We start from the raw sequence: 26989 nt of genomic DNA, 5'->3' as shown, positions 1-26989 counted from the left end.
CACAGAAAAAAATATTGAATTAATGTTAATGTTAATAATAAAGGCATTAAAGATAAAACAGTAAATAAAAAAAGTGCCCCCCCCCCCCCATGAAATACATTTATTAGGATGTTCTTAATGTCTCCTGAACATAAAATACATTTTTACAGTTGCTCTTGATTGCAAACACATGTTCTGGCATGTACACAAGACTGTCATCACTACTGATCAGGACCTAGACTTAGATACGGAAGGTAAAAAAGGACCTGAGAGACGCCCAGATGCTGATTCGGACGTGGCTGGGTGAGCTTGAATTTGGCACGTCCTTACTGTAAATCATACTTGCCAACTCTTCCGGAATGTCCAGGAGACTCACGCATTTTGCGAGAGTCTCACGGACTCCTGGGAGAGTGTGGCAATCTCCCGGACCTGCCCACTTCCTAGTGAAGTGGGCAGAATTAGGTCCCAAACGCCGTGATTCCCGGTGAATCGCGGCATTTAGCGCCGCCCCCCCCGCTGTCAAATTACGCATTTGTGTCATAACGTCATGGGGGCGGGTCCAAAATGACAGACATTTTGGAGCCCCACCCCCCATCACGCCCATCTCCCCCGCAGGCTCCCGGAATCGAAGATTATAAAGTTGGTAAATATGCTGTAAATTTCCTACGGTTAAACACCCCTTTTTCTCGTTCACTCCCCCAAATTGTAGGCTATAGTAAGTGTCCTTTGCGTAGGAGGAGGGAGTAGACATGGGTTGCGCTTACTAACGCATTTTCCGGTTCTATGTAGCATTTAGAATCGAGAGATAAGTGATGAATCAGGCCCCATGTGTTCTCCATAAATAACTCCACCGTGTTTTTTCAAAGGGGGGCTAAATTGCCATAAAATAAGATAACTGCAACCTTTGTACAAAACATGAACAAAAATGTTTATTTAATCATTACCCCATGTGAATATAATAGATATTTATGCGGGGGTGTCTTTATTTAAATAAATGAAAAACATTTAGTTTACATTTTTGACAGTGTATCTCGTTGAAGCCCTTGCTAAAAATGCAGATTTGGACGCGACTCAAAAATCACCTTCTGTGTCAATATCTTTATTTTCTCCCTATTACTCTTCCCGTGGGATTTTCTGGCACTCGTTGTTACTGTTTGGGGAATGAAGATCTTCAAGGAAGAAAAATAAGTATAGACTTTCCAAGTGCTATTCTGATGAACGTGTGTAGACACACTATGGTGTACGTGTCTTGCTTGTTTCTGATATCTGCGGCATCATTTGGAAATCATGTTAATTTCTAAAAACATTTATTTTTCTTTGGAGAGAGGTTACTAGTTGGACTGTGGAAACTGATGTAAGGTACCTTCATGATAATTTCAGAAAAGTAAAATGTAAATTGATATTGAATTTGGGATTTTTGAAGACAACCACCTGTTTTTAACCTTGCACAACTTATAAATTATTCCAAGTAGGGTATTTATTCTATGCTTCATGTAGAGGTGATGTTAACATTGTGGTCCCATACCAAAATTTGTGGGAGGCCAGCAATACCTGTCTGCTACCCTCCATAAGCTTCTGCTCTGATGAATATGCCTGGTGGCTAGCCGGGGGCAGACTGGGCAGGGGGGCATCTGCCCCTCCCCTTCACCCCAGGCTGGTCCCATACTGGACTACCTTGGGCTGGGTCACTGGACCACCTGCATTTTTTTCCTTTAAACACTCCTGATAGGCTGCTGAATCGAGTCTTGCCCCCACAGGCTAAAATTTGCTAGCCTTCCCCTGGGGCTAGCACATGAACAGTGAAGTCTCATTTGGGCTTTCAGTTCTGGAACTGAAAGCCCAACCGAACAGGGCCTCATTGTGCATTTGCAGGCCGCCATGGATGTTCAGAAATACAGAGAAGGGGCCAGCATTATGGTTGAACCTTCACCTCTTGACCCTGTAAAGGTTGACAGGTTTCACATAGCAGTCAGAACAAAGAGGAGTATCATCATCATCATCTATTTAGCGTCACCAATTACGCTACGCTGCACATAGAATATTTGTCATTCACATCAGTCCCTGCACCATTGGAGCTTACAGTTTAAATTCCCTAACACACACAAAGACAGACAAGAGTTCATTTTGTCTGCAGCCAATTAACCTATCAGTATGTTTTTGGAGTGCAAGAGGAAACTGGAGCACCCGGAAGAAACTCATACAAACACAGGGAGAACATACAAACTCCACACAGATAAGGCCATGGTCAGGAATTGAACTCATGACCCCAGTGCTGTGAGGCAGAAGTGTTAATCACTGAGCCACCATGCTGCCAATGTAACTAATCCCTACTTCTACAGGTTGCAATTCTCCTTAAAGGGTTTAGCATATGATTTGTGAGTGTTGTTGAGGATAATGGGTTAACTAGAAAGACAAATCACTGCCCGATATACCCCAGACTCCAATATATAAAGAATATAACACATATAGAGAACACTGAACACATTAGAATATCCATGGAACACATTAGGTCACATTATTTTTGACAGTTTATATTTTTTGCCTGCATCAATATGCAAAAATGATTCCCACCCACATGTTGCCTCCTTTATTCATGAACCTGACGATGATTTACATGGCTCACAGCCCATCATATGCCGCGTACAATACTGAACACAGGCACAGTGCTCCAGAAAGCAAAAATGCTTCCTGTGACAGTGTGTGCACTTCATCTTCTTTAGAACGCTGTCCACACAATGCACAAATAATGTGTAATGTACAAGGTAAAGACACTGTAAAAGTGTGCCACATCGGCTGAATGTAAGGCAGTTTAAACCTTTTCTTAGTTGATGTCTTCAGTTGTGGTACGGTCTACGTGTATGTGTCTGTGTTCATAGAAAATCACATACACCTGTCCTGCTCAGCGGCGTTTGGTAAGAAAGGGGGAGGAAAGCACCGAGTGATGTGATCTGGTTTGTCACCATGTCCTCCGTAAGTGTCCCCAGGGTGCGGGCATCACTCAGCACAACTAATCATTCTGACGACCCTATAACTGTGTCACGGGGAGAGAGATAGATAAGCGTCTGAGGCCTTTTCCAAGAGGAATCCTTAAGCACCACGTGTCTCTAACGACTCATACAGCAATGCTTCACATCTACACGTACTGGTTAGACGGTAGGAATGATCTATTGACATCAATACAGTCTTACTGTATATGTTGGAGGCACAGAATCCCTCAATATTCCGCCATACGCCTCTGTGACGACTAAGGATATTTACCACCTTATTAGTATTTCTAAAAAAGTCATCTAAAAATTGTCTTTACTCTAATCCATTCAAGAGATATATGCATTTTCTTTTGGTCTATATGTATATTGTTTTGCTGTAATTCCCTTGTTTATATACAGTACTGATTTGATAAGTTTGCTGTATCTATTATTATTATCATTTATTTGTTAGGCGCCACAAGATTTCCGCAGCGCCATACACAATACAAACAGTAGACTATACAAGGTGAAACAGTACAGAACAATAAACAAAAAATACCAATACTTCAGAAACTCCAGGCAGGCTAATGCAATAAAAACGGAGCAGAAGAATAGATAAGGAGACAGGAGGATAGAGGGCCCTGCTCATATGAGCTTACATGCTAAGGGAGGGTAAACAGAACAGGCACAAGGGTGTTAGGAACCCCTCCAGCCGATACAACAAAACCCGGAGTCTGCTCCGAAAGCCTGGTGTTCACTGGAGCCCCTAGTGGTGGGGACAGACTTGGCCGCAGACTAACAGAGAGTCGAGAGTTGTGTACTGGTTAAGGAGAACCCAGGAATAGAGTGTTATGGAGGACAGCAGCATGGGGTCCAGGCAGAGTCGGTGCCGGCAGCAGACAGCGTATCCACAGAACAAACCAAGGTCAGAGGTCACAGGCATAGGTTCGGAATCCAGGGACAGGCGAAAGATCAGGGTCACTAGCAGAGAATCAGAATCTGGGTTCAGGCAGTAGATCAGGGTCAGAGGCACAGGTTCAGAATCCAGGAACAGGCAAGGGTCATACACAAAGAAACAATCTTAGGTTAAACACCAAACACAGGGACAAAGGAGCAGGCTGTAGTACTGAAACAGGACACTATAACCAGCAGTGAGGCTCTGATTTCACTGCCTTAAATAGTACTAAGAGCCAATCAGGACAGAGGAGGACAGGGCTGACAATCAGCATCAGGAGGCAGCTAATTAATTACTAGCTAGAACTAGCATAGGTAATAACATAACCAGGAAGCATGTATAAAAATATAAGTGAACCAGTTTAAATCATATGAGAGCTCCCCCTGGTGTTGGGGGCTGTCCCTACACTCTCCTACATCTATGCCACAAGGATAATAACAGAGCACAGAAACTAAAACACACACCCGGCTGCTAGTTCATGCCAGGATGTGGCGTACAAAGCGGAGCCAGTTGAGGCAGTGGGAGAGAGGGGAGAATGAGCGGAGGAGATGAGGTGGTTAGGTGGATGGTTGGTAGGCTTTGAGGAAGAGGTGAGTTTTGAGTGCACGTTTGAGGGAGCACAGAGTAGGAGAGAGACGGATGGAACGAGGGAGGTCATTCCAGTGAAGGGGGGAAGCACGGGAAAAGTCTTGGATTCTGGAGTGGGAAGAGATGATCTACATCTATAAACTGTAATGATATTTCAATAATTCCTTGAACTTCAGGGAACATCAGAGCTGATCATTACATGTGCATTTCGCGCACTGTGAGTGACATGAGAGCTGGCCATATATGCATTTCACATACAGGAAAGGACATGAAAGCAGGCACATCTATATACATTCTTCATACAGAGATGGGCATCAAAGCTGGCCCATCCATATGTATTCTGCATACAGAGAGAGACATCAAAACTCACTCATATATATTCATTCCACACACACACACACACAAAAGGACATGAAGCTGACCAATCACAAACAACCTACATGCTACAAAAGAGCCACAGGACACATGTACAAAGGGCCTGGTGAGGTTCAGTCCTCTGAGGCTAACAGCATATAAGCACTTTGTGTGCCCATGTAACCTAGGGAGCTCTGCGTTTTTATGGTGTGTTTTCCTGCACATAGCAGACAGCAGAAGGGCTGATTTCCTGGCACACACGCGCTTCTTTCCTCTCTGAATGTCACCAACATCATCAGAATCAGTAATCGTGTGTCAGGAGCTCATCTAATTAGTGCTAGGTTCCTCTCACACCATCCTATATTTACAAAACACCTTGCTTTTTCACAAGATGTCATGACAAAAATACACGTACCACGTGCAAGATTAAAAAATATATATATTTTGGATCATGATTGCCATTTAAAGCAGCAACCCTATGAAAAATGTACCATTTTCCCTTGTTTTTTTCTTCTTCAGGCTGCTATTAATTATTTATGAGTCTGGACTTCCAAGACAACCATAGTCACATGGCACATGATGTAGTGAGCAGACTGATTGTGTCCATGTGTGGCAGCCATTTTTGTTTGCGAAATAGAGAGATTTTGAAAAGGAGGTAATGATTTGTAGGAGGATAGCTAAGAAAATTGATTATCAGATGCATGTTTAAAAGATTATTTTAAAATATGCTATTTAAATAAAAAAATAAAAACAATATTCAATGTGGGATTGTAGCTGTAATAACTACTAGAATCCAAACTAAATATAGAGATGCATATTTGCAGATGGATTATACTTTAGATGTACATTCTTCATATCTCCAAACTGATTCGATTTAGGCAGAACTTTTCTTTCCGACTTCCGAAACTGTTGGGAGGTATGTCTTGTTCCCCACTGATTTGCACTATTCTCCTGAAGTGCTAGGGGGTGACCTAACACTTCAGAAGCTCTAGGTATGCCTGTGGGGGAGGTGACACGCCCCCGTCATGATGTAGCCACACCCCCTTGCTTTGTCCTGATTACAAATATATACATTTTGGAATAAAGGTAGCACTCCCTGGGCGCATAGAATGGAGTGGGCAGGGTACAATAAAATACAATTTTAATAGAAATCACAAAAGACAATTGGGTTGCAACCCTAGTAAATCACAATATGTTGCACAGATATAATTGTATAGGTAGCAATAAACAAATAGAGGCAGTTTTCGAGCACAGCAGGTAATAAGTAATTGTCACATATTGCAGAACGAGAATGGTTAGTACAGTCCACAATGACCACGAATGGAATGATTGGAAATTTTGGATTATTTTGTGCTAAACTCCCAGCCCAAATGTCATAAAATGTCACAGCTACAAATAGCTATAAACATATACAATATGGAATTGCACAGGTCCAAGGTATAATCCCCTCCTGGATCCTCAGTCGGATTCTGTAACAAGAGCAAATTATATTCTGGGTGGGTGGGTGGGGCAATGCCCCCCCCCCCCCCCCAAATGTATTGCTGTCTCACTTTCCTTAATAAAAATACTCTAAATGAGTTACACTGAAGACACAGCCTGTGTGTGTTTCTTGACCTTTTTGCTCAATCAGCTTTAATCTAGCCATTACAATGGAAAAGGTGTGATTCCAATCACTCTAATTGCTGGTGATGGACAGACTAGATGAGCTTAATACTTCAATAATGACCTGTCGCACAAGATCACAGAAATGATATGGCCAAAAGGAAGTTTCATGTAAAGGAGATTGCATGTATAATTCATTTTATGTTCCACTCACAAAACAATAGAGATGCTCAGGCTCGGTTCATCGAAAGCCGAACACACCCGATCTTAGGGGATCCGAGTACCGAGCGGCTCGGTACAGTCGCGCGCCCTCGGAATTGAAAACGAGGCAAAACATCATTGTGACGCCGTCGGATCTCTCGAGTTTTGAATTCCTTTAAAAGATCCAACATCACGGAGGGTGAGTGGGAGGGCGGACCCCATTTATCCTTTTTGCCACTGCTGTGTGCCAATGTGTCCTAGATGTGCTAGGGACTGCCGTGTGTTTGTGTCATTGCTCTGTCACTTACCACCCAGCCAGGTCGCTGCAGTCTTTGTTTGAAAGTGTATGAAAATAATAATGTGACCTGTGAGGTGGTCAAAATTGACTGCAAATGACTTGAAATTAGTGTTATTGAGGTTAATAATAATGTAGGGACAAAAAAAGATCAAAATTATGTGATTTTAGCATATTTTAGTTTTTTTTACTAAAAAATCCAAAAACAAAAACAAAAACACAAGAGGGTGGTTTTGCCAAGACCAAAACCAAAACACAAAGCTAATCCAGATCCCAAACCAAAAGCAGTTCACGGGGGTCAGTGAGCATCTCTACAAAACAATACTGCTACGTATTGGCTGTTTTAATGTTTACTGTTTCAGTGCTGCTCTTTGGGTCAGCTCCAAAGTAACATCACAGCAAAGGCATCTCCAAAAACTAGGCCCAGTCAGAGGATGAGTGTGATGCAGTCATGTTGCTCCCTATGGGTACATGGTAGCAGCGAGGACAAAGTGCCCTTTCAAATAACGAATCATGCGGAAAAATCTATTTCCGCACAATACATTTTCTTTAAATTATTCTTGGAAATCCTTTCTCTTCAAGGAGCCTTTTACATCACCATGAAATCAACACGTCAAACTCAACAGGGACTAGTTGTACGGGTGAAACAAGATACATTCTCATATCTCAATTCTACTTTCAATTTACCTGTGCCCGAAATCCTAATGAATGCTCTGGGAACATTGTTTCAGTCACTGACTTTTATTGTGCTGTACAATGCTGCAGAAATTCAATGGCAATTTCAAAATAAATGATGTCTAGGTGTGTTTCTAAAGACTGAATACAGGATATACTTCAATATAATAGAGTCAATTTTCCCCTTCCTCCCATATAGGTATTATAATAACTTATCATATGTAAAATGCCACTTGGACATAACCCGCAGTAATATAAAGCATCCCATCTATCTATAGTGCTGGTATTACTTTTTGTTAACAGTTTGTCTGCTCTATGTATAGATGGCGGGTGCCAAGAGGGAGGTAAGGGAGTATAAAGTACCTGGGCCTACTTTGAGGGCCAAACGTTAGTGACTATGGTGAGAGCGGATGGGCTGTGGCCCCAGCAATGCCGGGGAAAGGGATTATGGGGACCGATAGCTTTGTATTGGTTTGGTCGGATACATTCTACCTAGGCTGCACGCTCATCACCGGCTGTCCACACATTGTAGGAGGGTCCGTGTTACCGTATCTGCATAGGCAGAACATGCAGCCTAGACAGGGAGGCCCTCAAGAAGCAGACGCACAGGGGCCCGAAATTACTCTCGGAGGCCTTAGGAGTAGGGACTGGGCCTTGGTTACATCAGTGTTGAGCCTGTCCCTGTTTTTGACCCAAGTCTCACTGTCTCTCATTACTTCAAACTACTTCCTCTTTTTGTACTGATGAAAACCCCTTGAAGAATAAACAACTCCACTGGCCCCATAACGCACATGTCCACCTTCAAGCTTTGTTAGTCTATCTTTAATTACCAACCCCTACACACAGCTAGCAAACTATGGGGTTCTATGCTATGTAAAAGAACATATGTCATTGTGTGTACATGTCTACTAGCATGTCCCTTCCTGGGACCCCTTCCCATTACCAGACACTGAGACTCACCAGGAGCCATACTGTGCTGTTGAGGACTAAGCATAGTGCTATCTACTGCCTCTATGAGAGTGGTTCCCCACTTCTCGATGACCCCACCACTTCCCACCCATGTAGAACATCTGGGATTCTTTCACGGGGCTCCGACCATTATCTGGAGAACTATTTTCAATTCTGTTAAAGAGGACAGGATGAGATTTAAACCCAATCGGAGCAGCAGGGCAGCATCCTCTATCTAAAAAATCTCTAGTTCGTGCAAATGGGGGTATGACGGTTAGAAAATGGGTTATCTAAAAGTGGACAATCCATTTAAATGACACAAATGTGGTCTGGACTCCATATCAAAATTATGAGATGAGGAACTATCCAAGGTTGGTCATTAGCAAAAATACCTCCTACTACATATACTCCACACTACTACAACACTTTAGTTAAATAAATCTGAGACCGGACTATCATCATCATCATCATTTATTTATATAGCGCCACTAATTCTGCAGCGCTGTACAGAGAACTCCCTGCCCCATTGGAGCTTACAGTCTAAATTCCCTAATATAGACACACACATAGACATATACATACAGACAGAGAGGTAGAGACTAGGGTCAATTTTTGAAAGCAGCCAAATTAACCTACCAGTATGTTTTTGGAGTGTGGGAGGAAACCGGAGCACCTGGAGGAAACCCACGCAAACACAGGGAGAACATACAGACTCCACACAGATAAGGCCATGGTTGGGAATTGAACTCATGACCCCAGTGCTGCAAAGCACTAGGCCACTGTGCTGCCCACTATGAGCCATGTATATATTCAAATCTATATTTCTCTAAGCTTAAATCATTATGCAGCTTGGATGAGATGCTCACTAATGGCACAAATGTTACTGTGCTTCTAGGACTGTTACTGGTCTCTGTAGCAGCGACATAGACTGGCACACAATTGCACAGAGAACAGGTGAAAAGATAATAGTAATGTTGCTGCCTTACAATAGCCAAACAAACTTTCCACAATAACATCTATAATTATTGTTATTCCACTAACTCATGTATCAAATGTTCCCCACACCTCTGAGATTATAAGATCATTTTGTTTCATGTCATTGTATGTTACTTGTGTCTCTTCATTGTACAGTGTTTAATATTATTATTAGTAGTAGTAATAATAATAATAATAATAATAATTAATAATAACAACTGTCATATTTAGACACCAGGCTGTGTATTTGATACCAATGATTAGCAATGAGGGTATATAAGTATGAGATCTGTTATATAGTATGCATGGGATTTGGGCTTTTCTGGATAAGTGGTTTTCTCTGTCATTTGGAGTACCATGGTTAAAAACACATTAAGCTACATTTAAAATGACCCCTTTTTTCCCTACATTGCCCATGGCATTTTCTTTCTATAATTTACCATGTTACGAACAGTGACTGCCGAAAGAGGCATTCAGTGATAATGTCAGTCTGTATGACAAAATCATCAAGCATCAGCAACAATTTCGTTTTTCCTTGTTCTGTAATTTCTTCTACAAAGTTCTGTCAAACGGATGTTCCATTGATTTTGATAAACCTACAAATTCTTCTATGTCTTCTTCTGTTATCACTAAAACTCTACTTCATACACTTATATACACATGTAAAAAATAATTAATAGGATGTATCCTGAACATTGATATTGAGCACGAATACATTTACATTACACAAACCAACACAACTAAATGATGATTAGCATTCCCATATCGCAACCTACTAACTATCCAATTATGATACAATGTGTACTACATTTATACTAGTTGCTATGTTATCTCAATACAAATACAACTTCACAGCAGGCAATATTGATCATTTTCGCCCATACATTATAGAGGGAATTCAGCTATAAAGATGAATACATACTAGCTCTTAAAACACACACACAAAACATTATTAAACATACACAAAACACACACACACGTTTCCAATGCAAGCAAACATCAGATATCTGGCTGCCCTGATCTTCTTTGTGGGTGGAGAGTAAATTGTAAAACTCTGTTGTACAAGATAGGCAGATGCCAACAGTGCTGCCGAGCGGAGCCCACTGACACCCCCTGGCACCGTGCAGTGCCAAGAAGAAGTAATACAAGTGTTGCTGGCGTGGGATCCCGAGTGTTGGGCAAGAAACAAGCCAAATGAGCGCATTTCCTGTCCAGCCGGCTGCGTGGGGAGAGTTTGTACCAGCTCCCGTCAGAGATGCGCTTTTCACAGCCGTGAACATATTGAGCTCCCATTTCTCCTGCTTAATCAGGGACATGTCATCTGCCTTCCATCTTCCTCCCACACAGCATCCCTGCTCTCCCCCTTCTCGCCCTGGGAAAGATAGGGAGGGGGGATGGAACAGACATTCACTTGGCTATCCAGATTAAACCTAGAATGACATCCGGGACCTCCAGGCCTTGTGGATCCACAGAACAATGCTAATAAGTCATTAAACCACATTCATATAGAGGGCAGATAATGCCTCGGCTTGCCCCCATTTAAAAACTACAAAACCATTCTAAAACTGCCATTCTGTATGAAGCTGGCCCTGAGCTTTCATTTGCAACAGAGTTATTGCTGAAGATAAAATTGAATATTTGTAGCTTGCCAATTATCTCCACCTATTGTTTCCACAAACACAAGCAATTTTATATCTATTTCCAATAAGTGATTGATATATAAATTACAATCTTGGGCCTGATTCATTAAGGATCTTAACTTAAGAAACTTCTTATTTCAGTCTCCTGGACAAAACCATGTTACAATGCAAGGGGTGCAAATTAGTATTCTGTTTTGCACATAAGTTAAATACTGACTGTTTTTTCATGTAGCACACAAATACTTGATAGCTTATTTGTACACTGAAATTTAAAGTTGATATCTGTGTGCTACATGAAAAAACAGTCAGTATTTAACTTATGTGCAAAACAGAATACTAATTTGCACCCCTTGCATTGTAACATGGTTTTGTCCAGGAGACTGAAATAAGAAGTTTCTTAAGTTAAGATCCTTAATGAATCAGGCCCCTCTTGTTTCTACACTTCTGGTTGCATTTTCTATTTAACAACTGTAAGGTCAAAACCACTCCAGATAGATCTATAACAGGTGTGGAAATATGAATATAAGCAGGTCTCTACCCACACTTCCTTAGCAATAGCTCATTGTTGGTTGGGTGCATATAGTGTAAATATCTTGTTCACTGGATAAGGTTCTCACGAAACATCTATCAAGCTAAACAATACTAAGCTGCGAAGACAAAGATGGATATTGAGAGTTATGTACAAAGGCAGCTGCTGTGTATTTGTCCATTGTGACCATAAGTGGCACCGCTAAGCAGCACAATCAAATACAAAAGGCTTTCTAGAGCAAGAGTACATACTTATCTGAAACTGTAGGCAGGTGGATTGAAAGTAATATCATTTCTTTTCAGAGAGGGTAATAGATCCATGGAACAGTCACCCAGCAAAGGGGTTAATGGCAAACACAAATAAAGAAAAAAAAATTCATATGACAAATATAAGGTTATTTATGGTTAATAACCCTAGTGTTCCATTTTTGGATAATTTCCAGGTGCGTGCGCACCCACACTCCACCCCGACTCCTACTCCGTCCACATCTGGAAGCATTGCCCCTGTTTCCTCTATTTGTGCATTGATACATAGACCCATATCATAGGTAAAGCGCCTGGAAACCCCCCTCCAAGCCTGGGGCACTGTATAATTGAGGTGGCTGGACCCTGCCCCCGCTTCACACAGCTATGCTTGAAAAGGGAGAGCTGTGTGCACTTAACAGTAGTTCACGCAGCATTGCCCATGTATATTATGGGGATAGGAAGAGTTGGAGAGCAGCCAAGCACTGTCTAAAATTATAGCCACACCCCCATGTACACTGGTCACACCCACTGGTGGCGTGATGTGGAAACCCCCCTCTACAAATCCTGCGTTTGCCCCTGCCTATAAAGCCAGCAGTAGTGGTATAAGGATATAAACTACTCTTTTCTAACAATAGCTATTGTCCAAAGCACTGGAGAGGCACTAGATTATGTACCTATCACCCAGAATCAAATATTACTGTACATACCACCCCACCCCACTCTATGCCTTTTTTTTTACTTAGTATTAATATACAGCACTATGGTCAGATAAATGTTCCCATTATAACTTTTCAGTTTTGCTTAGTGATAAATCAATTAATGCTTAAGGATTCCATGATTGTTAAACTGCAAATCCAGACACCTATATATAGAATGCTCAGTCTATTTAAACTGCTAAATACATTTTGTATGTTAAATGTAGTAAAACAATTTTCAAGTTCCAAGCAAACTTTTAAATCCAAGGTTACCAATTATATGAATTCTAAACTAAAGATTATATTTGGTAAAAAGTGGGAGATATAAAAGTCTTGCTAAAGTACAAAAGTATAGTATGGTATGATATGGCCTTATGTGGTGAATTAAAGTGGTAGTCATTAGATTATAGGGAGCCAACATCTCCAATGACACAAACACAATTCTTTCTTAAAAAGGCATATATATTTGTCCCGGTAGCCTTCCAATTTTAATTTTAAGATCAACAAGGAATTAACTTTTGACCTACAAAATATTTTACGTTAATTACAAATTGTATCTCACAATATTTCCGTAATAATTTTTTTGGTATACTCACTGTATTAAATTGTAAAGCATTGTCACAGTTAAAACTGCTTATAGACTATTTGCCTTTCAGCATACTGACAAGACACAAAGTTCAACAACATTATAAATAATCCATAAACAGCAGCGAGTTTAACGTTCTGCATAACCAACCAAAACAATTATTAGCATATGGAAATAATAAATGCACCGCTAGTTACAATATCACATTGCATTTACTCCTCATGATGAAAAACCTGCTACGAAATGCAGTATTCAGCATTAATTCGAAGGAGTTCATATTTGACTGACAAGGCTGTACAGCTGTGTGCCTGCTTTGTACTGTTGTACCCGGGTTCCAGCATTTGCATAGCCTTGTTTGCTCTCCAATGAGCAATGCTCATTTGCTTTGATGTTTTGGCGTGTACAGTTTTATAGAACGCCTCACCCCACCTGACCATACTGTGCCCCAGTTTTCAATCTTTCAAAGTATGCCTCTTTATTATAGTCTATCCTAGCTCCACATAATACCACTGTCTCTGGGCACAACTAGCTACCATCGCATCCCACTAGCTCCTATTGTTTCAGGATAACCCTCTCTAGAGTGTAAGCCCATACGAGCAGGGCCCCTCTCTACACACTGTCTGAAGTCTGCATTTTCTCTGTCACCATCGTATTATTTGTTTTGGGTAAGATTTGTTATAGCAAATGGAGCTGTTGAGTTTTATGGTACCTTACAAAAGAATTATGATGACGGTCATTTGAAATGTGTTGAAGTTATATAATTGGATGAAGGTGGTAATCAGTAATTTTTTGTACAGAAAAATGGGTTGCGATGTGATTAGTACGTAATCGAACAATAATCTTAGCAAATAACATGCAAATAAGTTTAATCTATTTATTTCAGTTAATATAAAATATAATGTGGTGACGAAGCTAATTAATGTGTCCAACATTTTAATTGCACCAAGTTTGGTCTCATTCTGTTCGCATTGCCATGAGATGGTTTCCGGTACATTACGAATGTTAGTTGTAACTAATATTACTGTTCATATACCAAATAGCAACACCAGAGATGTCATTAGAGAACCAGTTTATACAGATCTAGAGGTGGGAGCCTGCAGAAGGACACCTGACCACACATGGAAAGATGACCTTCACCTCAAGGAACAATGACCAGAGCAATCAACCAATGGGACGTTGAGTTCTTGGACCCATCGACCTATGAATGTGGACCTTAATATGGTAACTGTGTATCTTTGTGATGTCACTGCTTTTTATGACTGTACAATGTATAAATTGTACACATCTGGTTTTGGAAACCATAGCGTTCTGATAGAAGCTTGTTGTTGGTGCCAACCGCGCAGGCGTATGCATACAATACTTTGCCCCTTAATTTACTTTGCGAAAAAAATTCTTGTGCTTTGGAACCACAGTGATCGCATTGAAGAATCATTATTGCATATAATACATATGAACGTATGAAATGTATGCCTTGTCTGAGCAAACAGCTCTCCATTGGTAAAAGCTTAACATGTTGCCTCCAAGGTAATGTTAAAATGAAAGCCTTCTGCAGGGTGAAAAAGCTCAGCAGCACCATGGAAAATCAATTTGTGCTACCTCTTGTATGAACTAAAGCTCATCTCAAATGCAGGCATTCAACTTTTTTTCAGAGCTTTACAATTTTCATTTTAAATAAGAACTTCAACTTGAGAGGGTGATTTCTTGCTATACAATTCCATGAAGAAACTCTGATGCCAGATACAATGGGCGCAACATCAATGACATAACATCACAACAGGAAATAATATGGATATTAGGCTGTGCAGCATTATTTTTTGGTTTTTCAAAATGACCCCCATGGTGTTGAATGTACAGACTATAATGTGTGGACTGTGGTTTCTCTTAGGAAGTGGCATGGCAGAAGGGCCAAAACACCTCCATGACTAGCGAGTATATTTACTAAACTGCGGGTTTGAAAAACTGGAAATGTTGTCAATAGCAACCAATCAGATTCTAGCTTTCATTTTGTACAATGTACTAAATATATAACTATAATCTGATTGGTTGCTATAGGCAACATCTCCACTTTTCCAAACCCGCAGTTTAGTAAATATACCCCTAGGTCTCTGGAATGTAATCTCTTACTAATGGAACAAAGGTTATTTCTGTTTGAATCAGTGGAATTTATTATGACCTTGAACTATCTGACCAGGTGGCTGGCAGAACACGTTTGGGTGATTTACCAGTACTAATTCTCTACTCTGTATTTGCCTGCCAGTAAATGATAAATGTTGTTGTGGTGTTCACATTATTTCCCAAGCACCTGCGGTTCTTTCCCTTTGGCGGTGAAATTAAATCATATGTTTCTGGCAAACAGTCATTTCCTCAATCTCTGCTTAGCCTGGTAAAGAAATCATTGGACTGCACACTGTTCAACTGGAGGCCAAAGGGTGATGGACTGCACGTTTGTACTGCCTCCAATCTCTCTAAATACGAAATACACCTGTCCATATTTATTACATATTATTGTTTTCAAAAAGTGGATCTGTAAGCATATAGCTATACAATGTAGTGTTTGGTCCACCTTATGAAAAATTGTTGTGTAATGTTCTTCTTCACATCACTCTCTTCACAATATGTAATTGTCTTAATATCCATACTGCAAAAACTTTCACAGTATTACATATCAACCGTCTTACTTTCAAGAGACAACATCATATAATAGATGCAACCTTATAATATAAGCAACTTTATTAATACTGTCACTGGATTTGCAACCTGCGGTCCCTGGCAAACCCCAGTGGGCAAAACATTTGCCACTTTGTGGAGATTTTTTTCTGCAGTCATGCACATAGGATATGGATAAATCAAAGTGCATTAATGTTGCAATGAAAAATGTCTGATTCAAAGCACATATTTACCCATTTGGACCAATGCATTACTAAACTTATATCTTCCAAAGTAAATATACAAATAAGTGGATATCTTGCTGCCTTTTTTTCCATCTATTTGGCATAACGGAAAATGGGGGTAGCTTTGTATTAATGTGGATGGGTGGATTTTGCTGGAGCTGGGGTGAATCAGGGATGGTGTTTGGTTCGGGCTTATTTAGCCCCATTTTTTTTTTAAAAAAAAAAATGTTGGGAGAAAGCTACCAATCACCCTGAGAGCAAAATTGCATCATTGCAAAATACACTATGGGCCTGAGTCATTAAGGAGAGCAAAGTATAAATAAGGAGCAACTTTGCATCTGGGTAAAACCATGTTACATTGGAGGGGGGGGGGTAATTTAAAATGTGGGAACAGATTTATAGTTGGGGTAGGGAATGTCCTAGATCAAGTTCAACTTTCAGTGTAAAAATAAAGCTAGCAAGTATTTGTGTGCTACATAAAACACTGGCAGTATTTAACTTATATGTAAAATAATAAAGTAATTTGCACCCCTTGCATTGTAAGGGTTTGTCCTGGAGAAAATGTACTCCATTTTTACCTTACTTTCCTTAATGACTCAGACCCTATATTGCTATGCAGATTCATATATAACAGTGTGAAACTATACAGAAATAAATAATTTTGGGCTCCACTGCTCTGTCCTATGCTTAGAAATAACATCCCAAAAATGCAACCCTGGCCTTATCTTTGAGGAGTTTGTATGTTCTCCCCGTGTTTGCGTCGGTTTCCTCCGGGTGCTCCGGTTTCCTTCCACACTCCAAAGACATACTGGTAGGTTAATTGGCTGCTAACATATTGACCCTAGTGTATGTGTATGTGTGTGTGTTAGGGAAGTTAGACTGTAAGCCCCAATGGGGCAGGGACTGATGTGAGTGAGTGCTCTGTACAGCGTTGCAGAGTTAGTGGCGCTATATAAATAAATGATGATGATGATCCTAGGTCTCCAGGATAGTTGCGGGCTAAACAGTAAATTGGAATAAAATGAGTAGTTTGACTGACAATTGCATCAGGTGATAAAAAAAATAGGGATCGGTTGCACACGAAGGGTTAATGAAGGAACCTTCACTCAGCGGATTCAATCCTTCGGTAAATATCACAATTTGCGTTACGTCCCATGACCACCTCTTGGATTCTTCAACGGTCGGCATTTCTATATAAAGGAGCTATGGAACTGGCTGGGTTGATGGACACATTGTAACTTTCAGTTCACACCCGCTAAGGTCAACGGAAAAATAATTACAAGGAGTGTTTTCTCCACGACAGCTGAAATCAGTGTGTATTATGTTTACTCAGCACGGTAACCATTAATGGCTGGGATATTAAATGTCAGTTCTCTGACCTTCTATTTTCACTTATTCACACCGACCGGACAGAGCTTTGCTGCCAGGGACAACTTCACATACTTCTCAGTTTAAATGCAGTGTGAAGTGACCTAATAAAATGCAATCAAATACAATTAAGACTTAATACGGAGACGTAGAAAGTGCAAAGTAAACTGTCATACAAGCTGGAGTAAAATAACATTTCTGTAAAACAACTATATATCTAGCAATGAGAAAGTCAGATGCTTGGTTGCATAGGGAGAGGAATCAGTAGTAGAAAGAAAGAAGTAATAATAATGCCACTGTATAGGTCATTGGTACGGCCTCATCTAGAATACTGTGTTCAGTTCTGGAGGCCATATATCCAGAAGGATATAAATACATTAGAGACTGTACAAAGAAGAGCAACTAAAAGGGTGCATGGTCTATGACACAAAACTTACCCGGCAAGACTAAAATATCTTAATATGTATAGTTTGAAGCAGAGAAGGGAAAGGGGGGTCATGATCGAAACTTTCAAACACATCAAGGGTTATAACAAGGTACAGGAGGGAAACATTCTTCAAAGAAAGAGAAGTATTAGAACACGAGGACATGTACTGAGACTGAGGGGAAGTAGGTTCAGAGGAAGTTTAAGGAAAAACTACTTCACAGAAAGAGTAGTGGATAAGTGGAATAGCCTCCCATCAGAGGTGGTAGAGGCTAATATAGTAGAGCAGATTAAACATGCTTGCGATAGACATAAAAATATGCTGACTAAGAACTAAGGACCAAAATAGGGATGGATGTTATCATAGGTAAAAAATGGGCAGACTAGATGGGCCAGGCGGTTCTTATCTGCCATCACATTCTATGTTCTATGTATCTATAAAACTAACATAAAGTGGAGTTCTAATACAAGTTAAGTAGAAGGACCCTTCAGCGCTACAGTAAAGTTTGGAGAAAAATAATAATGTAAACTGTTACAAGGTACACTGCAGAAGCAGGGATTATTGCAGTTAATGGCACAGAATACATTTTTTTAACTAATTCAATAAGTTTGAGCTATTAACAGCTATAATAATCATAGCTCTGTCACAAGATAGTCCAATCATGCACTTACGGGCTCATGTTAAGTCGAACGCAAATTGTGTTTCTGGCCTATAATATGCTTTTTTTTTCACATCTTAGCAAGTGAACACACCACTTTTTTCAGAACTAATGCATTGTCCGCTTGCGCAGGAGTAAAAAAAAATATTATACCCCAGAAACGCAATTGGCGTTCAATTTAACATAAGCCCCTTAATACTCAGCCCTGGTGCATTAATAACTGCAATAAATGCTTCTCACTTGTAAAAAGGTTTAGTTAAGAATGCATGGAATTTACACATAAAGATATATTTTAAGCATGTTTTGCTTATTGCTGTTCAACCTTAGTCAAACTAAAAAAAAATATTTAAATGAACGAAACAGGCTCAGACTATTCAACTCAATCGTTAATCTAGAGAAGTGTCCTGGCATTTGATGATTCCATAACATGTGTCCACCCATACAAAATTATTATTTTATAGTCATATGATAGATGGATCAGATGGATCCTAGAAAGTCTTTAATGTAGAGTTAAGACTCAATTTATAGTTTATAATATGTCACTGTCTCTACTTACTGCCCTATTAATATTCATCATGAAGCGTATAGAACTGAACACATATTGATGACATCCCCTGGCTGCCACATATCCCCTTGCTCGAAAATGTTTCTTGTTCACACTGAAATAAGAATATTTTGTGTTTCACCGAGGTCCTGAGAAATAGACTAAGCCATTCTGAGTGGGATTATTTTGTTGTTTGCCTTTTGAACAGCCCTGATGTTGATCTGATCAAGGATGGCCTCTATTTTGGCCACATTTCTCTAAACGTTTGACTGTATGCTGTATAGATCATAGAACTATGACATGCACAAAATTCCGGTGAAGAGATTAGATATTTAAATTAAAATACCAATGTTATATTTTGGAAAAGCAAATATGGCTTAGCAAAGGTACAGATTATTGAGTATCCGCCAACGTTCCCAACATGTTTTTCACCCCATTGAGCACTTTGTCTGGTGTTGAAGACTACATTCAGGAGCCCAATCAAACAGCAGTCTGGTGAGATGGTGCATAAATCATTTATTTTTTTCTTTGGCACCATCTCAGGTGAATAGTTGTAAAATCTACACTGTCTGCACCATTAACTACATCTCCACTACATTGACAGCCACTGACACTAAAGGGTAAATTTATCAAGCTGCGACTTTGAAAAGTGGAGATGTTGCCTATAGTAACCAATCAGATTCTAGCTAACATTTTGTAGAATGTACTAAATAAATGATAGCTAGAATGTAATTGGTTGCTATAGACTTTTCAAACCTGCCAGAAACTCGCAGCTTGAGAAATTTACCCCTAAGGGGCTGATGTATATCTTGTGTAAAATCACTCTGATTTTCAACTTATGCCAGCCTATACCCGGAAAGACAGGGGGCCTGATTCATTAAGGAAAGTTAAGTAAAAAATTGATTAAATAGTCTCCTGGACAAAACCATGTTACAAAGCAAGGGGTGCAAATTAGTTTTTTTATTTTGCATATAAGTTAAATACTGTCTGTTTTTCATGTAGCACACAAATATCAACTTTAAATTTCAGTGTACAAAAAAGCTATGAAGTATTTGTGTGCTACATGAAAAACAGACATTATTTAACATATGTGCAAAATAGAAAACTAATTTGCACCCCTTACAGTGTAACATGGTTTTGTTCAGGAGACTACTTACGCAATTTTTTTACTTAACTTCCCTTAATGAATCAGGCCTAATGTAGTCCGAGCACAGCAAGGGCATGTTAAAGCAATTGCAATGGGATGCAAACTGGGGAAAAGATGCATGTATGCCTGAGAAAACAGGATTATTTGAGGTATTCAGGAGCAGTTGTGAATAGCCAATGATAATGTTGACAATCTCTGACACTAGCAAATCACTTGTGATTGGCTGTATGTGATTGCTCGATTGACCCTGGTTGGTGGTTTCTTTGTCATTTGGGTTTATATTAAAACGTTTGTGCATTTGTTTAAAGCAAAAACTATTTTTTTTTTCATACACAAGAGAGGGAGTTGAGTCTTTTGCATTAGAGATGGTTTTTTTTTAAAAAAAATGTTTTATAGATACCAAAGAGCCTATGTGCTTGTTGCACATAAAACAACTGGATAAAAGCAAGAAGTGCAAGCAGGACATAAGTGACTTGTGCCTGGCACAAAACCGGTTGCATATACTGCTGGTGCAAACCTGCAAAGATCTTAAGATGTATACAGGTCACCATATAAGACTTAATATAGAAATCCTATGTTTGGCTTTTTTGAGCATAAAGTATGCCAAATAAGCGACAGACTCTGCATCACATCCTAAGTTTTCAACTAAGATATCTGAAGTTTTCTTTGATATTAGATAGATAGAGCGCTTATTCTATTTTTTTTTAAATATAGCTAATTTATTTAAGCATATTATTGGTGGCTAACTAAAATAATCCAGATTCATATGTAATTTATATGTAATTTAACAGACTGAAAATCCAGGAAATGGATTGCAACACCTCTGTTCTACTACTGTAAACGCAATATGTCCTTGTGTAAATGAATGACCAAGGTCATCAGTGGTTATCGACTGGCGAAAGATTATTGTGTAAAAGATCATTTAGTGGAAAAACAGATCAGTACTGTCTTGTATCTAACACAGAGCTGAGTAATATCCCATGGTGATTAATCACCTGACAACAAACTACTCTGTAGTTCTGATGTGTAATCAAAGCAAAGTAAAACCCATCTGAAAGTTACTATAATGATTTATAGAATATTTTATCACATGTATGGTGACATATTGCCTGAAGGCTATGGTAGTAAATTTCAGACAACTGAGGTCCATATCAGATTTCGGGTGATCACATGACAGCAACACATACTGAACTTCTAAAAAAAAGAGTTACATATAGTAACAATGAAATGATTCCATTCTAACACTTGACTCCTGCATGGAGCAAAGTAATAAAAAAACAATTTACCACTCCCTATAGTAAGTTTATGCTTATAAATTAATGTACAGTGCACTCAGGCTCTATGGCACCTTCCATAAGCAACAATGTAACCAGCAGTCTGTTTATTACAAGTGGACAGAAATAACTGCTGCTACAAATCTCCTCTCACTTGCCTTCCTAATGAGGCATTAACGAGAAAGGATTTCTTTGCACGGTTTATTCCCTCTCCCTGGCACCAGGTGTCTGATTTGTAGCCTCTGGTTCAGATTTTGTTAATTGTTGCATCATTAGTTCCTGTTCAGGAGATATTATGACATCATTAACCCCTGCAAACAGACAACCAAGCCTTACATTGCATGGTGTAGGATACCAATCTAGGAGTGAAGGTGTTAAATCTTTTCCCAGACCCCTCTCTTCCCTCTCCACCGCCCCCCCTTCAATTCACTTCTCCTTTGCTCTCTCAGCCAGAGAACAGAATAATTCATCTGCGCATCACTAACTCCTCAATAGGCAGGAAAATGACCAGTTCTGAGAGCTGGGGATAAATCAACACAGACAACAGGCTGGGAGTAATTGAAAAAATAAAGGTGTCCTCAAAGGGCTAAATAGAGCAGGTAAACAGAGGTGCTGTGTGGGTGAGAGGGACCCAGCTGGGGGATATAAGTCCTGGGCAATGTGCAGCCAGAGAGAAAGCTACTGATCGCTAGACAATAGTAGTAGACAGATCAGCACCACGGACAGCAGAATTGCTGTGACAGACACAACGTATGCCTACTGTGGACACTCACTGACAATGTGTTAACATTGCAGTCGGACAGTTTTGGTGACATATTGTAGAGACAATAGTTAATTTCTCACTCTTACAATATATATTTATTTATGCTTTGAGTCACAGTTTCCCTTTGACATATCTATTTACCATCAAAGCTACTACAGATGATGTTAATTGAAGCACTGTAATAAATGTATTTCCTGCAGTCAGCATTAGCCGCATATCACCTGTTCAAACATGTATCTCTTATGTGCACATACATATATTGGAATAACAAACGACCACTTGTTATGTTTTGCTAGTGAACGCTAATGGAAGTTGATGAATGAGTCGGTACACTTGAAGCTCTTAATTTTGTTTATTTATCATCTTCATTCTAAAACAGACTGTTTATCATAGTGGTTCTTCACAAACCTGTGTCCCGTGGCAGCAGGTCCATTAAAGGGGAACAAACACTATTTGTAACCCTTTATATGTCTGACCAGCGAGTAAGCGGGAGTCCAAACCATGGCCCCTTCTCCTTTCCTGAAGTGTGCCAATGTCATTAGATGATGTCATCTGATTGTTTAGTTACCAAGATCTGGTCAGTGAAGGGTAGCAGGAGAGGGCCTCTCTCTAGTCTTGTGTCTCTGGATATTGACTCAAGAAACAGCCCAACTCTTAACAAACTTTATGTAAACCATTTGCAAAGATCACCAACCGAATGATAGTAAGCATGTATGTTATTCACATTGTGTCCCTAGTTTTCCTCCCTTTGGGAGAACTGAGCGCCAGACCTGGATGCATCTGTCTTGGTAAATCCTCGGTTCTGTGTTAAGCCCCACTGGGTGAAGTTGGATGCTGTTCCAGCTTAAAATCCCTGTCCATTCCCTTGTTGTGAACTCTGCTGTGCTGCCTGATGTACGGATGAACAAATTATTGCAATCAGTGCCAAGCCAAAGAGTAAGGAGGGGGGTCAGGTAATAAGCCTGAAGCCAGGAGGGGCCTATTCTGATGGAGTGCGCTGTCTCATCCCTCTTCACTTTGTGACACATTGCTGAGGGCTTGTATCAGGACTATATTTGCCATCCGACCTGTGGCTGAAGAATGTAAGATAATGTACTTTATAGCTAGCCGGAGGAGACACTATATGAGATGGAAGTATGTTTTGCTGCCGTGCAGGTGACAGGACCTCATTCATTTGCTTTATGGTTTAAAATATTGAATTTGATGGACCTGCGTCTATTTTTAGCCTTAAAAACTATGTAACTGTGTAACTATATTTAGATATAGATTGTCTTTGCTTTACATGAGACCTATGTAAAAGCACGCTGCCTGCAGGGCTTGAGACAAGTACAATTTTTTTTCAAGTGCTTTCTCCCCTGTTATAATTATAAAGTGTTCTGCCCTGCGTAGTACTGCACTCCAAGATGGCATCATTGTGCACTCCAACATGGCAACCTTGTGCACTCCAACATGGCATCCTTCTGCACTCCAACATGGCATCCTTTTGCACTCCAACATGGCATCCTTCTGCACTCCAACATGGCATCCTTCTGAACTCCAACATGGCATTCTTCTGCACTCCAACATGGCACCCTTCTGCACAGGGGTGAGAACATGATATTTAGGGAAGTATAAACACACCAGTTTTTAGGTTTATTGTTCAGCTCAGTAATACACAGTCTTTGATATGTAATTGTTTGGCTTTACTTGCTCTATAAGCTGTCACACACTGGACCCTTCAGCTCACTTCCCGGGGTTCGGCGCATGGACCCGGTCTTCTCCGTCGGGCCTCCTCCTCCCACTGACGGGTTCTCGGACATCTGATGGCGGCCACTATTTTGGATTCAGGTCTGCAAATGTGCAGACCCCGTCTTTTATAATGTTCTCTATTCAGTCGTTGACTGATTACTTGGCACTACCCCTCATTCTCCAAACTATTTAGGGCACCTGTTTTAGCAAAATGGTGGCAGATCTTCATGTCCTTTAGCCTGCTAAGCTACTGGAATATTTGACTCCTCTGATTCCTGGTATACTATATCCTTGTCCATTGGTATCCGGTACCCGTGTCTACAGCAGATCCTGGTATCCTGTATCCATGTCTATTCATCAGGTCCTGGTATCCAGCATCATATGCTTCTCAGATATCCTGGTACCTCTACTTGATTCTCTCTAATCCTGGTATCGAGTGTCCATTCCTATTCAGCAGATCCTGGTATCATGTTCTGTTTGCTTCTCAGCTTATCCTGGTAACCTGCTATCCAGTATCCGTTTCTATTCTGGTCACTTGTCGGCTATAACATTTTCTGCTGTCAGTCTGTTACCCACCCAGAGGACCGCAATCTGCGAGGTGAAGTATTTAAGCCCAAAACCTCCTTGCATGGGTCCCTGGCTAAAACCTTCATCTCGTTAGACTCAGCACCTCCGTGGTGGAAAGAGACAAACCAAGCAGACTGTAGAGAGTCCAAACCATCCCTGTGAGTTCCGTGACAGTAGCACAACAGTTACTGCCCCTGAGCAACCACTAATCCGACCTTTGTTACTCAGGCATACTGGTATCATTGTCCTCTTAGACACATGTAAATTCTGTGATGCATCCAGCTAATGTAATAACATCATTATGGCTCATAAGCTGCTTGTGGGCTCTATTATTATTCAAATAACACTATAAAAATCCTCAGTCCCTTAAAATGCTCCACTGTATGGCCAGCGTTGCAAGGAATCAATGCACAATGATGGTGAGGGATAGGCTTGCCTTTTATTTTTTAATGGAAAAAAGTAAGTCAGTGCACATGATATAATAGGATCACTGGAAAATCTTGTACTCAATTAGGAACTGGGCTGGATGAACTTTGCATTTCAGCAAGATTATACTTGGAACATTGTGGAGGTACGATTCTAGCTTTCTAGGAGACTGGAAATAGAGGTCCAAACTCCTGGAGGGTTGCCTCAACAATGTCCGAAATAAAATGTTCTCAAGTGTCTTTGCAAGATTCCTGCTTGTGCTCCAATGTTCGTCTTTTATTTTAAGTAAACTCAACGAAACACAAACTCCCAAGAGCAGGAATTTCGAGTGTCTTCATGTGACCAAGGGGTATATTTACTAAATTGCGTGTTTGAAAAAGTGGAGATGTTGCCTATAGCAACCAATCAGATTCTAGCTGTCATTTTGTAGACTGTACTAAATAAATGTTAACTGGAATCTGAATGGTTGTCATAGGCAACATCTGGACTATTTTCAAACCCGCAGTTTACTGAATATGCCCCTATGTGTTTTAAATAAGCTGTACACTGCAGTCAGCTATGTCTCTACTTCATTTATAAATGCTTTTGAGAGTATGCACATTCCCACTCTTCATTCACAATCTGTGCTGTCATAAAGCACAGTATTTTCAATGGACCTGGACATTTTATTTTGGGATCACAGGGATCCTTTACTCTAGTCAAGTTTTAATAATTGCAGCAATAATTTGTGGGAGATACAGTGGCAGAGTAGATCAGTGATTGACATTTCCTTCCAGGAACTGTGCGGAACAAAGTAAAAATAATTTTAAAGGTTCAGGTCACCAATCGCTGCAATATTTTCCCTTGTGTTTGGTCTTACAAATTGTATGGTTCACTTCAAAGTGGATTGTGCAGATTTGTATAAATATTACATACAGGTAAATCCACAAAATAGGGTTCATTTACTTTACAGTTCTGCTGTTTTGCAATGCAAAAGATGCTTTTCCTTAGAGCTGCGGTAAACAATATGCTTAAAGGATTCATAAAATAGAAATTTCCCTGGCATTATTCATGAGCTATACAAAGAGCTGACATGTTTTCTGCACATACTTCTCCCGTGATGCAATCCGTGCAGAAATTAGGATAATAAATTCTATAATTCCCTAGCTCTGTTTCACAAAACAGAAAGAAATGCTAATAATGTAAATCCTGTGAATGTTATATATTTATAGTTTATTTGTGGTGTCACACAAGCTAAGTGACAGAAGCAGTGGAACTGTGCAAACAACTAACAATCTAATTTCAAGGTTTATTTCCTAAATGTTACTGATAACTGATATCAGTGGAATACACATGTACTGGTAGTAAGTAATTCAAGTAGATGTTACACATGTTACATCGAAATCCCTCAATTAATTGAATTATAAGATTCCCATTATAAAGCATGCACCTTACTTCGCCTGAGGTTTATCAGAGAGAAAGGCATCCTATCCCCCACTATGTGGGGAGCCTAAAATGGAAAAAGGGATTACGACAAGAATCTAAAGAGATAGGAGGGAAGATGGATTATATATATAAGTGGAATAACGACATAAGAGGAGAGGAGAGCTTGTCAGGGGAAAAGAAGAGACGTGGGAGAAAAATAAGGTAATGCAATGAGATGGAAAGAGAGAAATGCAGAAAATGATATGCAACTATACTGATGTGTGCATAAATAGATATAAATAAGAATAAATGAGAACAGCCATACATGCAGTATATGAAATGAAGTAATGATGAACTTTATAATAGTATTAAGTAATACCTACTAAAGTAAAAGTAATGATCTAAAGGATGGTATTGCAACGATGACATCGCTGGTGATTGTGATGTAAAGCCTGAAAACAAGATAAAATATATCAGACCTTTTTTCACCTTTGAGCTTGCAACCAACAAAATCCACGTGGAAAAAAATAAACAATTTTTAGAAAAAAAAAATGAAAATAA

The 26989-nt window shown here is 39.9% G+C and overlaps 1 protein-coding gene across 5 annotated transcripts in view; it reads right to left on the bottom strand.

The window, feature by feature from the left end:
* SYT7 (synaptotagmin 7) overlaps nucleotides 1–26989 on the bottom strand; it is a 259466-nt gene that overhangs the window by 179379 nt on the left and 53098 nt on the right. The gene's annotated exons all lie outside the window — the stretch shown is intronic.

This window comes from Mixophyes fleayi, chromosome 10 (genome assembly GCF_038048845.1).
Source record: "Mixophyes fleayi isolate aMixFle1 chromosome 10, aMixFle1.hap1, whole genome shotgun sequence".
Lineage (NCBI taxonomy): Eukaryota > Metazoa > Chordata > Amphibia > Anura > Limnodynastidae > Mixophyes > Mixophyes fleayi.
The sequence above is the reverse complement of the archived record's forward strand: the minus strand, read 5'-3'. Positions and strand labels throughout refer to the sequence as shown.